Genomic DNA, 13,868 nt, shown 5'->3' on the forward strand with positions numbered 1-13,868 from the left:
CGTCCTGCACAGTGCCTAGCGAAACTGTGTGGAGGCCGGAAGAATACAGAACAACAGGTGCTCAGAGGGGCTGCCTTTCCCACTGCAGGGGCCCTGGAGAGCTTTCTCCCAGCTGGTTATTCACAGGCGCTGAAGCTGTGGAATCTCGATCTTACCAATTTAAAGGGCATCATCACTAATTACAAAAGAAATCATTTTTTCAGTAGCAAAAGGAGAAAAGACTTTGTGCCCCATGCCCCCATCTTTCTTCCTCCGCCTTCAGAGGTGATTCTCACTCTCTGGGCAAGGGTAGAAAGCAACAAACAGAATATTATTTTTCAATGATTCTTCTTTCCCACTATGAAGATTGCATCCCAAGACTGATGAAGGCTAGGATGGTTTGGCTTCCCTGTACTGAGTATTCAGAGGCTCAGGGTGGAGGGGGTTAGGGAGATAATTCAGCATTATGGAACCAAACAGAGACATTAAAAGGTTCTACTCTAAACAGAAAGGAAGCAGGATGCTATAGAAATGGGAAAACCATCATTGGAAATGAAATAACGAGTTACAAGACAATAAACATGAAGATGTAAAAAAGAAAAAGTATATCAAAATACAAAAAGGTGGGAAAGGGAGATGGTAGCAAGAAAAGATAGATTTTTTTCTCTTTCTTTTTCCTTTTTCTCATTATTCTTAGGATGTGTTGGAGCCTACGTGATTATCAGTCTAAAGGAAATAGATATGATAATGGGTTGATATACTTGAAAAATAGGGTAACCACAAATCGAAAGCATATAATAGAGTTGAAAAAAAAAAAACCAAAAAAGAAACAAACTCTAAATGGCCTAAAGACTTAAACATTAGACAAGACGCTAAAAAACTCTCAGAAGAAAACATAGGCAAAACATTATTTGACATATATCTCAGCAGTGTTTTCCTAGGGCAATCCACCCAAGCAACAGAAAATAAAAGCCAAAATAAACAAATGGGACCTAGTTACACCTATCAGCTATTTCAAAGCAATAGAAACCATAAGCAAAATGAAAAGACAACCTATGGAATGTGAGAAAATATTTGCAAAAGATGAGACTGAACATGGCTTAACTTGTAGACTATAAAAATAGTTCATACAACTTAATAAGAAAAAAAAATAAACAACCCAATCCAAAAATGGGCAGAACAACTAAACAAGCAATTCTCCAATGAAGATATACAAATGGCCAATAGGCATATGAAAAAAAGGCACAATATCGCTAATTATCTTAGAAATGCAAATCAAAACTACAATAAGTTATCATCTCACACTACTCAGAATGGCCACCATTCAAACATCCACTCACCATAGATGCTGGAGAGGCTTGGAGAAAAGGGAACCCTCCTACATTATTGCTGGGAATGTAGTTTGGTGAAGCCAATGTGGAAAACAATATGGAGATACCACAAAAGACTAAAAAAAGACATCATTTGATCCAGCAATCCCACTCCTGGGCATATATCCAGAGGGAACCTTAATTTCAAAATATACCTGCACCCCAATGTTCACAGCAGCATTGTTTTCAATGACCAAGACATAGAAGCAACCTAAACGCCCACTGACAAATGACTGGATAAAGATGTAGTATTTAGATATAAAAGAATATTACACAGTTGTAACAAAGAAGGAAATAATGCCATTTACAGCAACATGGATGGACTTGGAGATTATCACACTAAAGTGAAATAACTCAGACAGAGAAAGACAAGTAACATATGATACCACTTATATGTGGAATTTTTAAAAAAGATACAAATAAACTTATTTACAAAACAAAAACAGACTCACAGACTTAGGAAACAAACTTAGGAGTTTGGGATTAACAATTACAAACTACTATATGTAAAACAGACAAACAGCAAGGATTCACTGTAGAACACAGGGGAAAATGTTCAGTATCTTGCAACCTATAATGGAAAAGAACCTGAAAAAGAATAGACTATGTATATGTACAACTGAATCACTATGCTGTATACCTGAAACTAACAAAACAGCTGTATATCTGAAACTAACTAAACATTGTAAATCAACCACATTTCAATTAAAAAAAAGATAAGCTCTAAATAGCTGTATTCAAAGAAAATCTTCAAATCTTACCTCCTACAAAAAGTAAAATGGGAAGCTTGAGCAGGACCAAATTATACTGAATGAGAGGTTACATACCTTCTCCAGCACGTGGCCCATGGTACACATACATCGTGGTTTCCTTCAGGTAAGAATGGCTCTTACTGCCCAGGGAGCGAGTCCTGCTGGGACAAGGCCTCTGTGGCAGTGGCCTCCTTGTCACCGCTCCATCTCACCAGAAGGCCAGGGTTTTCAGAGGGGAGGGAACACAGAGCTCATACACTTCAGATATATTTCCTGAGAAAAACTGTGGAAAGACCAAATTCACCTGCAGTGCAGGAAACATGAGCACGGCCCCTAAGCAGACTGACAAACCCGAAGCAAGACGGCCCGATGTTCACATCGGAACCAGAACAAAAACCGTCTGGCCCCAGTTAAACGATCACCATCTCACCTGCAATGAACTGTTCGTACTCATTGTCAGGGATGTTTCTGTTGAGACTTGAGAGATCAAAAAAGTCAGACCAGGGAATCCGGACCTGGTGGATGTCCAGGCTCTGCTAATGGTAGAGGCGGCCCCAAGGGGGTATCACCAGCACCGACTCTTCCATTTTCAGCAGGGTCTTCAGGAGGAAGGCGATGTGGATACAGACGCCCCTACGGAGGCTGAAGCCCTCCGGAGGGTTGACATAACACAGAAGGTACCTGGCAGGGAGCAAAGGAGAGCGGGTCTTCAGAGCCAGGTCTCTGCACAGGAATCCCGGCTTAGATAGAACAGATACAATGGGAATCTCTGCACAGCACATGGCCTAGACTCAAGACACGTTCAGCAGCTTCTGGTTTGTATAGTGGAGGCACTGCCCACCGATCTCTGTGTGGCCAATTATTTCGAGTCTGGGAGCACATGCAGAAGACATCTTGGCAACTGTCTATCAACGCTAAGCACCTGACTAGTACCTGAGCACCCGTTCTCCAGGGAATCTCAAACTTCTTGGCCTAAAGACCCCTGTACACTCTTAAATATTGAGGACTTCAAAAGGCTGCTGTTTATGTGGGTTAAATCTATCAATAGTTCCTGTGTTAGAAGTTAAATAAGAACTTTAAAAAATGCTTATGAGTTCACTTAAAAATAATAACAACCTACTACATGATACCATTAATACTCTTAAGCAAAAAATAAGTATATTTTTCTAAACAAAAATCATTAATGAGAGGAATAGCAGTGATTTTAATTTCTGAGAATCTCTTTTGGACTGGTGAGAGCTTAATTCTATCTGCCTCTACATTACCTGTTTTGTGATATCACAGACTAGGTTTTCCCTGGAAAACCCCACAGGAAACTCGGGAGTGCAAGAGTGTGCAAAAGGCAGGTGACTTCCCGGCGTTCCTACGAAAATAGTCTTGCATCTCAGGGGCCTCGGACTCACTTTGATAACTGCTGCCCTACCCTAGGCGAGACTCTCCTACACAAGAGCCAGGCAAGTGTCCTGGCTTCTTTAATGAGTTACCGCAGCAACACCCCTCCCTTCTCTGTGTTAATGTTTCCCACAACCTCCATTACTGCAGATGAGGATGTAATCCTCAACTGAGGCCTCTAATCCCAGAAGACTACCAACCTTGAAAGGGAGGGCCCATCTACCATCTCTACACCCCGCACAGTCTATTTTGAGTCAAGCCCTAGATAACTGCTAATTGACACTGACCCTTGTCTTATTCCTGAGTTTTAGCGAAGGAGCCAACATCTGGATGGAACTGAAATTTCCCTGCTGATATACAAGGCTGATAAACCACCCTATTCCAACATCTGATTCTGGGGCTCTTCAAAACGCGGGTAAGGCCCCGCTTCATAAAAGACGGGTCCTCCACCTGCCCTTCCCAGGGGTTCTGGGAGGCCGCGGCCACGCAGGGCTACCCGGAGTCGCGGTCCAAGCCCCAGAGCCCGAGGGGGAGGAAAGCCGGAGGCTGTGCCCCAGCCCTGACCCCCCGCCCCAACCCGCTCCCCGGCACCACAGCCCTCCCCGGCCGCCACACCAACCCGGATCCCACCCCGGTCCATGTCCACTGGCCCCGCCAACGGCGCTGCCGTACGTTTACCGTCTGTGAGACGCCGCCCCAGAAAGGATGTCGGCCGCCGACTGACGCGGCCAGAACTAGTGGCCCGGCCAAGCAAGCCGCCATCCCCAGCAGCAAACACCGCCAAGGTCCCGGGCAGCTGCACACTTCCGGAGCCCGCTGCCTGCCCCAGAAGCGCACGCCAGCCCGCGAGGAGCGCGGCGTCTTTATCCATGGCAACGCCGCGGGGCCCTCCCCTAGCGCTTGCGTCTGCGTCCTCCCGAGGCTAGACGTGCGAGAGCAGAACTTTCGGAGCCAATGGGAGCAAGGGCGCGGCCAGGACGGGGGTGGGGGGAGGCTTATGGGGCAGCTGGGTGGGGCCGGGGCGGGCGGGGCCGCGCGGAGGTCCTCAGCTGCAGGTGGCACCGGCCGGAGGCTGGGGCAATGCTGCCAACAGTGGGCGGGGCGGCGGGGCGGCGGGGCGGCGGGGTGGGGGCACCCTCACCTGTCCTTGTGCGGGGCTCAGCCTGGGCTCCGCGGCCTCCGCTTGCACCGGAAGTGGACCCAGGCTACCGGTGGGCAAGATAGAGGACTGAGCCCAGGCAGGCACGGCTGGCCAGGTAGGGCACCTGAAGTGCAGATCCGCCAGGCCGGCTGCCGGCCTTGAATACGCGCTGCTAGGCAGTTTCCAAGAAGACGGGATCTGTCCCAAGAGGGGAGGTAGGGCAGGGTGCCAGATGCCTGGTTGGGTGCGGTCTTACAGGAGAGCCACGTTGAGAGGGTGCAGAGCAGCCCCTGTGTTGGCGGGGCTAGGAATTTGGGGTATAGGGTGGGGATGATGTGTGCCATTCCCTGTGGTCTCCCAAAGAACTCGCACCCCCAAGCAAAGGACCCTGCTCCCTCCACCCTTCACTGCATCCCCTGCCTTCCCCAGCACCACCGCCCCTGCCCCCGGAGGGTCCCATGACCTCTCCCCACACCAGGCACCGTCCCTGTTACAGGTACTTATCTCCTGGTGGTTCCAGCCCAAGGGTGGGGGCTGTATCTGACCAGTTAGGATGCCTGGAGCCTTTGTATGAAACCTCAGACTATAATGCAGGCGTGCACAGAGGCCCCTCAAACAGGATTCCCTGCATTCCCTCCCCACCAAGCACCCACAGCGCAGCTGCCACACCAGGCCAAGCCTGCTGGAGGACCGCTGTTCCCTCTCCACCTGTCCCTGATCAAGAGTGCACCGCCCACACTGCTGGGTATTTAGTGGGCCTTAGAAGAGCAGCTGGTATTTTCATGGACAAATATTTGCTCTTTTGGGAAGAGTTGAGTGCAAAGGGATGTAGGGTATGCCTTTTCTGTTGTCCTGGAACTGGTGACTAGGATGCAAACTTAAGTCAAAGCAGTTTTTAGAGAGAGCCGCAATATATCTTACCCAAAGATCACTGTTCCCCTACAAAGGCAACACCACCTGGCGGGTGGGGTCCTGGTCCCTCTTTCTGGAGGTTGGGCTTTGCACCCTCCAGCTGGGACAGAGCCCGAAACAGCTCTGAACACGCTCCAACAGGCTTTCCCAGCACAAACTGCCTTTATTTTGAATCTGGCTGAAGGAAGCAGCTGAGAAATCTGGGTAAATCTTCCTGGGTGTAACCATGCCTTTTGTGCTGAATGAAAGAGCGGCTCTCCACATGCTAACAGCTTAGAACTGAATGTGTGTCGAAGCCTTCATGCATGTAGCATGTTGGGAACAGCGTTTCATGGTGAGGGGAACTCTATAACTTACATGTGTATGGGGAAGCCCTCACTCCAACAGGGTTTTCCTGCACAAACTGCCTTTATTTCGAAATTGGCTCTTGCTGAGAAATCTTGGTAAGTGTTCTTAAGTGTAGCCATGCCCATTATGCAGGATGAAAGAGCGGCTCTACACTTTTTCACATCTCAGAAATGAATGTGTGTTGAAGCCGTCATTCATGTAGCGTGTTGGGAACACAGAATTTAGTGGTGAGAACTATGTAAATTACATGTCTATGATGAAGCACTCTCTCGAGCCGGGTATTCCAGTGCATACTGCCTTTATTTCGAAACTGGCTTCTCAGAAGCCTGTGGTCTCCACTGCAGGTCTGTCTCCAAACCCAGGGCCAGCATGGTAACTCTGCTCCCCCTGTCTATTCTGGAAGTTCTAGGTGTCCTCCATGGCCCTTCCACCATTATGTTTTTGGAAAACCCCGCAGATGGAATGGGCCTGAGAACAGGAGAGCTGGATGCCAGAAGCCACTGCCCAGTGTGAGGCTCCTGGGAGGGGCATCTCCTCTCCGTGGGCTCTGATCTAACCTCCCCTCTCCCCCACCCCCACCCCTCTCCTCCTGCATTTCCTGATTGATCCCTGGATAATGGTCCATACCAGGAATGACCTGGGAGAGGTTTTATGAGTCTTTAAGTGGAAAAGAAAAAAAAAAGAAATCTTTAGACAAGTTACTGAAAGTAACTTCCAGCTTTACCGGGAAAGACCTCATTCCAATGTTTAAGGCTAGTTGACAGGGTGTCAAATTGCTTAACCACTCACATCTGAGCAAGTGCTACCTCTCTCTCCAGCTCCCCGCAGCATCCACCTGTGGCAACTTGGCCAAAAGAAGGCAAGAAAGCTCTTTCCCCTCGCCAGCACCAGCGTGGCTTTGGAGTCAGTGGAGGCTGAGAGAAAGAGCCCCGCCCTGAGGTTTGAGGGGCCTCCAGCCACAGCCAGAGGAGCGGGGGTTTTCAGAGTGGCCCAGCAGGGAAACCAGGCAAGGCCACCTGGCCCAAGTCTTCCCTGCCCAGAGAGCCCCATGAACTGCTTTGGGCCACACTCCCCGTTTGGGCCCCCTGCAAAAAGATACCACGGGAGCCACACCTGAGAAGGCAGAAGGACAGCCCTTTAGCCTGGGGTCCCAGCAGGTGTGTCCTGTGAGACCTGTGGCCACATAAGTTCCTTGTCTCTCCAGGTCACTGAAGGGACTGTGCTGGGCATCTTGGTGGTCAGGGACATGGGAACACCTCTAAACTCTGAAGAAGGACAGAGAGACTCTTCCTGGAAGCAAGGATTCCAGGGAGACACCTTGCCCAGAACTGGGGGACTGTGTCCTGAGTAGACCCCTGGGAGGCAATGTGGGGCTGTGGGGTCCTCTTCTGAGAAGGGAGCAGGTGAGTTTTCCGGGGGTGGGGTCCTGCTTTGTCCAGATATGTCCTTGTGTAAGACTCATTTACAAACACCTCCAAGTCCACCTAGGGGTGGCCCCAGAGGTGGGGGTAGAGGAGGAGAGTGAAGGGTGCAGACTTAGGGCCCCCTGAGCCACCCAGGGAGCCAAGGGTCAGTGGGAACATCTTGGGAGTCTAGTGCAGGGGTGGAGGACGAGCACTAAGAACATGCCAAGTCATGCAATAAAGTGACCCGTGACCACGAGACACAGGTGGCCGTACACCAAAAGAGGCAGATAGAAATTTAGACCCAGGATCTGAGAACCTTGAGAGGGGCTGGAGGGTCCCAGGAACCCTCAGGAACAGCTCTTCTAGGGGCACAGACATCCCAATACACACATTTCTCATGGAAGCTTTTTGGGGTGCAGAATGAGTTACCAGGATCCTGAACTTAGTATGGAATCACGGTTCCTGGCAATAAATTGCTGTCATTTGTCCCTGGACATGCACAGGGGAGCTGACTGCTGTGGGGGTCACTGCAGGACTAGAATCTTCTGGTGTCTGCTCTGTGACCACAGAAACCCAGGGGGATTTCTCAACAGGAGAACCTGGAGACCATGCCTGCAAGGACCACCCTCATGGGATGGCCAAGGAGCTCGTGGTACCCAGGTCACCAAGTGACGAAGTTGTGAGGTTGCCTGGGGTATCCTGGGGGCATGTAGATTTCTGAGGTCAGCACGTGGGCCCAGCACTGCTGGATGGTCTGCACAAAGAGGGGCCTGACCTCCTGATGATGGCTCTTAACACCTGCAGGGAAACTGCTCCCAGGGCTCCTGGAGGTCCATATTGAGAGTGTCCTGCCAGCCTTGTGGGGTCACCTTCCCCTGATGCAGAAGCAGACCTCTCTCCCTTGAGGCCCAGGGGACACCTGGCTCAGGTGCCACCTGTGTGCCCTGGACACGCAGAGCCCCAGAGCTCTGGCACAGCCTGGGGTGTGGTGGTGTCCGGGCAAGAAAGGCCCTGGGAAGGGGGTCATTCAAGGGCAGAGGCCACTCTGCAGGGATGCTGGACCTGGCAGCAATGCACTGCTTCAGTACTCCCTTGGGTTGGGTCTCCAACCTGTGGGATGGAAGGGCCACTCCTTCCTGTGTTGCAGTCGGGGGAACTAGATCCATCGTCAAGGTCAGCCCTGAAAATGGAGGCTGCGCTACCTCCATTCCTGGAAAGAAAATCAGTCCCCTCCAGTCCAGGTGATTCAGAAAGTCATTCAGCAATGTTCGGGGCCCCCACTTTAGGCTTTGAATTAGAGCTGAGCGGCTTAGGAGGCCAGATCCCTGACCGTGGCTCCAGGAGCAGGTTTTCTGCTGGGGGACAGGATCCTCACAAACACCTGTGTCTTTGTGGGACACTCCCCTCTGACAAGCTGGGAGGCAGGGTGCAGTTGTGGGAAATCGTGTTTACATGAGCAGAGGGCCACCATGTGGTGGGGGCACAGGAGACTGTGAGAATGAGTCCCACAGCCTTTCTGGAATCAAAAAACTGGCAAATGTGAAAAAGTGCATAATTTGTTTTATTGAACAGGCTGCTTATGTACGTTTGGAGGACCAGGTTCAAGGACTCAGCATCCCTCCAGGACAATAGCCTCAAGAGAAGAACAGACAGAGCAGGAGGAGATCTGGGGTTTCTCCCAGGAATGAGGTGGAACAGGGATTTCTGCAGATTTGCAAGGAGTCCCCGACCACTGAGCATGGGGTTACAGCCCCACGAGACCCCTGTCATGTTTGGCTTGGGCTCTGGTTCTGGCCTGCTCATGTATTCTTCCAGCAGAGTTCCAGAAACTCAGAGGGTGGACTTAGAGGGGCTGCGTTTGGAACCTAGTGAGGAGTTGGAGGGTCCTTTATATTGAGTCCCTTCATCCTAATCACCGTAGCTGAAGCCCAACACCCCCCAGGCCCCCATGGTTGCCGTGGAGGGAGAACAAGCCTGGCAGGCGACCTAGGGGTCCCACTACTGTGTCCTTCCCTTGTCTTCGTTCCCTTTCACCCCGGAAGGTGTGATTGTCTCGTGTCATGGTGGCCTCCACAATGTCCCTCCCAGTAATCTCTCTTCTCCATCAGGTGGGGTTCCCAACCCCGCTCAGCCTTCTCTGCATGGATGCTGAAGGACCAGGCCCACCTGAAGTTCTGAGCTCGAGCAGTAAGGTGGAAACAAAGAAACCAATGGAAAAAAGAAGCAAGTGATTGTGGCAAAGCTCCCCACCACAGAGAAGCTGCCCTGAGTGGAAGGGAGAGTGTGGGCATGCCCGTTTGTTTCCTATCTCCCAGTGCTCTTAGCTTTCTTATTGCCTACCTGCATGGTTACAACAAAATGATCTGCAAAATGATCTGAAAATATTTACTCTCTTGCTTTTACAGAAAAGGCTGGCCAGCCTCTGGTCCGGTACCAGGCAAGAGATTGGAGTTCCTTTCCAGTTTGGAAACATCTTGGCAGGCCCAGGTTTGCAAAGGTCTTTAAGAGTAGTTACGGAGTTTTGCTTTTAAACTTTTTTACGGCTGTATATACTTGTGAGATGTGGTTGTGATGTATAATTCTGAGCCGGGATTTTCTCAAACTGTTTCTCACTTCTTATACCAGACATTCCTAAATTCCAAGTGGAACTGCATATTAAGGAAGCCATGGAATTTAGCAAAAGGATACAGATCTCATTTCCTTTTAAGCATCGGTGTACCTCCATCATGGCAGTATTTGTTATGTGTTATTGATAGGGGAACTAAGTAGTAAACAGATTAATAGAAAATAGGGGATTTTAGGTACACAGGTTCATCTTTTCAACATTGTTTGTAATATTTGCAGTTTAAGATGACCATTCCTGAGAAACAGGCAGCCTCTTAGAATGAAATAGCATTTCCTCTGAACCATAATTAATTTTTATTTTGTAGACAGCAGGAAGGGTAATAACACGTCACACATTTGGGGACGTCAAAGAGAAAATGTAACTTTCTGGGAGCGCACTCCCCCGCCTCCCCCTGCCCTTTTTACTGTCCCATTCTCCCTGGAAGGCTCTTTCTTATCTTCTGCTCATGGCTCCAGTAACTCTTTCTTCCTCCTTGTTCCTCAGCTGGTAAGGTTAGTTTTCTACTTTGAACAAGCAAACAAGCCAACAGAAGAGAAATTTCACAAGCAACTCCCAGCACATCCGCTCGCCTTCTGATGTCTGTGACCTCACTCTCGGTGCCCCACCGCTTATTAAAAGTGGCATCGAAAGCCAGTTCCTCCAAAAGTCCCCGAGGCCCCATCCCTCCCATCTTCTCTGGGTTGTCACTCCCAAAACCATCCTCTCTTTCACTGCCTCATCTATTTTGTTCTCCTGCTAGTTGGCACCATCAGTATATAAACGTCCATCCTCTTAAACCAACAGCACTCCTTGACCCTAATTCACCCCCACCAATTGCCACCCTGTGTCTTTGCAGCAAATCTTTAAGGAGTTGTTTAAACTCACTGTCTGCATCTTCTCTTGAGCCATCCCCTTTTACAACCATTCTGGCTTTTCGCCTGATCCCTCGCTCTATGGAAACTGCCCTGTCAAGGCCATCAGTGACCCCATGTTGCTAAATATAGTGGTCAATTTTGACTCCTCATCATGCTTGGCCCCTCGGCAGCATTTGACCCAGCTCTTCCATCCCTCCTACCCCGTGTTCCTGCTTCACTCAACCTCCAGCCCATCTCTCTGTCTGTTTCTGCTTTTGGCCTGCTGGCTGGTCCTTTGCCAATGTCTCCTGTTTTTTCCAAACATATACTGTGGGTGTTCCCCAGGGTGGGTTCCTGGGCCTCTCCTCTCTCTCTCTGCTATTCCTTTGGTGGAAGCAACCCAGCCTTGGAAATTGGCATGCCATCAATTTCTCAATTTCTCCAAAATTCCCTGATTTCCCCTTTCCATCTGAGCCTTTATCCCTGAGACTCACATCACATTCTTTTCCTTTCATTCATCTTGCTTTCACATTCATACATATGTTCTACTATGAAATTACTTTTCCAAATTTTGAATCAGTACATATATATCATGTAAAATGCTCAAATATGTATTATTTCCACTAAGATGCTAATTCTACCTTAGAACATTTCTGCACTTCTGTATTTATGTGAATAAAGCGAATAGTATTTCTACAAGCCTCATAGTTAAACACTGTTAGTTTGGGGCTATTATGTAACATGAAATAATGGTACATCAACATAGTCGTTTTTCATTTATTTTTATGTAACACCGAGATGAGGTTTTTGCCCTGAAGACTGGTTTTATTGAAATTTTACCTACGTTACGGACAGTCAGTTTATGTGAAAGCCCTCATTTCTCCCCTTTTTGATATATGCTCCATTTGGCTATATATAACATATAACTTGGCATGAAACAAAATTCCCAAATCATTCACATAATACAATTAATATGTTTAATTATATTTTTTAAATGTTAAAAAGAAAAAGAAAACAGATTCCTCTACCTATTAGGCACTTCTGTGGCAATATGTAACACACCCCTTAACCATGACATTGAAGAACTGAGCTGATACCAGCCCCTTTCCACCTGCTCAGCCCCACCTTTTCCCATCCCCTTTCCCATCCGGAGAGGACATCCCTCCCATTGTCCAGGCCCAGATGTTGGAACCATGTCCTTTCTCTCTCTTTCTTTTACACTCACAGACAGCAAATCCAGCTTGTTAGAAAATTCTGGATATTCTGTCTTAATTAAATACCTGCTCTCTGCTCCCCGCCCTCCTAAGAGCCACCTTCAGCCTTTCCTGGATACCAATAGCCTTCTGTTTCCATCTTTGCTTTCCTACAATCTCTCATCCACACAGAGTCAGAGGGAGCCTGTAAAAACATACATTGGGGGTGGTGGGTGTTGCTCAGTGGTAGGGCGCATGCTTAGCATGCTTGAGATCCTGGGTTCAATCACCAGCACATTTCATTAAAATAAATAAATTACTTCCCCCCAAAAAACACAAACACAAAAGCAGAAGTTGGACTACATCACCCCTCCCCTCAAAACTCACTAAACGGGTCACCATGTCATTAGGAGCCAAAGTCGTCACAAAGGCCTCAGGACCCGGCGTGCTCTGCCTCTCTGCCCACACTCTCCCTCTCACTCTGGGGGCCTCTGGCTCCGGCTCTTCCTTCTTCCTCCGGATCTATTCTGCTTCAAGTTCATTACTCCGTGAGATCTGCCAGGATTGCCTTATTCTCTCCTGCCTGCCTCCCACCCCACCGCCATCACCCGAGTTTGCTCATATCACTCTTTTTTAAAAATTTTTCCAAACTCTTGCTACCCCAACATGCTGCCTGTTTCCTCTGCTAAAATTCTGAGCCCCCAGTGACGGGGAGTCATGTCTATTTTGTTGACTGATAAAGCCCGAGAGCCTTGGGAACGGTCTAGTTAGGAGATTCCCGTATGTAGTAGGAGCTTATACACATTTGCTGAATGAATGTAGATGCCCTGGTCCAATCCGATGGAGCACTTCTGTGACGTGCTCAAAGAATAACTCTCCTTTCCACCTGAGAGGGGGTGACAACTTCCCTGGTGATTAAAGGCAAGAATTTTTTGCTTTATGCTGTTAACCTTAGGCGGGGAGACTGGGGGATCTTCATATATATTTTTAAATTTGGTTCACTCTGCAGTTGGTCTTTGGTCTCTGTATAATTTTGAGAAACTCTTTATGAGTGATCATTCTTTGATCAGATTGAACAGGTTCCAGGGGGAAGGACCAAGCCTGTCCCATCAGCCATCCTATGTGTCTTGTCCTGGGACACAGTGGATGCTCAGCATGTAAGTGAACCGACAGGAGTGAGTGAAGAGATGGGAGCATCTCATTATTGTGGCGGATCTCTGTCCAATGCCTTGAGATTTGGGGAAGGGTTTACGAGTGCAGAAGGGAGAGCTCAGGTCCTCTGTGCTTTTCCTGAGTGCCCTGGCCTTACCCATTCCCCCAGCCCCCTCTGGGCAGCCAAGCCAAGGAGCTGGGCCACCAGGGGTTGTGCTGATCAATAATCCACCTTCACCCCAATTCCGGGGGTAGGTACACATGGTTGTAGACACTGGAGTCAGGTCCTTGGAGGAATTCCTCACCGAACTATGTTTTGGACCTTTTATTTTTCTCCAGAACCTCCAGCTGAAGAAGATTGTTTTAGACACATGAAAGTTGAGGACACCTTCTGTCCCCTCACAACCCAGGTGGGGCTGGGAGTCTGCTGTTTCTATAGCCGGTGGGCTCGTGTTGATTTGGGCATCCCTGTGCCTGAATTCCTGCAGTACACTCGGTGGTAAGGTTGGGGGTGCCTGGCAGGGAGGGAAGCGGGTTGGGAGACTGTACAGCTGGGCTGATGTTAACCTGGGGTGAGCGGGAGCTTGCTGATGCATGGCATCTCGGGGCAGGGAACTCTCCACACTCAAGAGGGGTTCCCACTCCCGCAGGGTCCCTTTGATCAGGGTGCTGGGCTGTCAGGGGACCACAGGGGTCCCAGTGAGGATTAGGGTGCCTTCAGGCAATGGGAAGTGTGGGGTCCAGTGGCAATTGAATTAACTGTG

The 13,868-nt window shown here is 49.1% G+C and overlaps 2 long non-coding RNA genes across 2 annotated transcripts; one reads left to right on the forward strand and one right to left on the reverse strand.

Annotated features, from left to right (window-relative positions):
- Positions 1 to 2,262: 2,262 nt before the first annotated feature.
- LOC140695067 (uncharacterized) lies at positions 2,263 to 4,304 on the reverse strand. Its single transcript, XR_012070749.1, has 3 exons — positions 4,172 to 4,304; positions 2,532 to 2,782; positions 2,263 to 2,384 (listed from the first exon to the last, which is right to left on the reverse strand). It is a non-coding gene; the product is annotated as an uncharacterized lncRNA (long non-coding RNA).
- A 1,851-nt stretch (positions 4,305 to 6,155) lies between these two features.
- On the forward strand, positions 6,156 to 13,603 carry LOC140695075 (uncharacterized). The gene is made up of 8 exons (XR_012070765.1): positions 6,156 to 6,403; positions 6,713 to 6,833; positions 7,099 to 7,297; positions 8,873 to 8,989; positions 9,409 to 9,583; positions 9,706 to 9,787; positions 13,023 to 13,109; positions 13,444 to 13,603. It is a non-coding gene; the product is annotated as an uncharacterized lncRNA (long non-coding RNA).
- Positions 13,604 to 13,868: the final 265 nt, after the last annotated feature.

This window comes from Vicugna pacos, unplaced genomic scaffold, assembly GCF_048564905.1.
Source record: "Vicugna pacos unplaced genomic scaffold, VicPac4 scaffold_130, whole genome shotgun sequence".
Lineage (NCBI taxonomy): Eukaryota > Metazoa > Chordata > Mammalia > Artiodactyla > Camelidae > Vicugna > Vicugna pacos.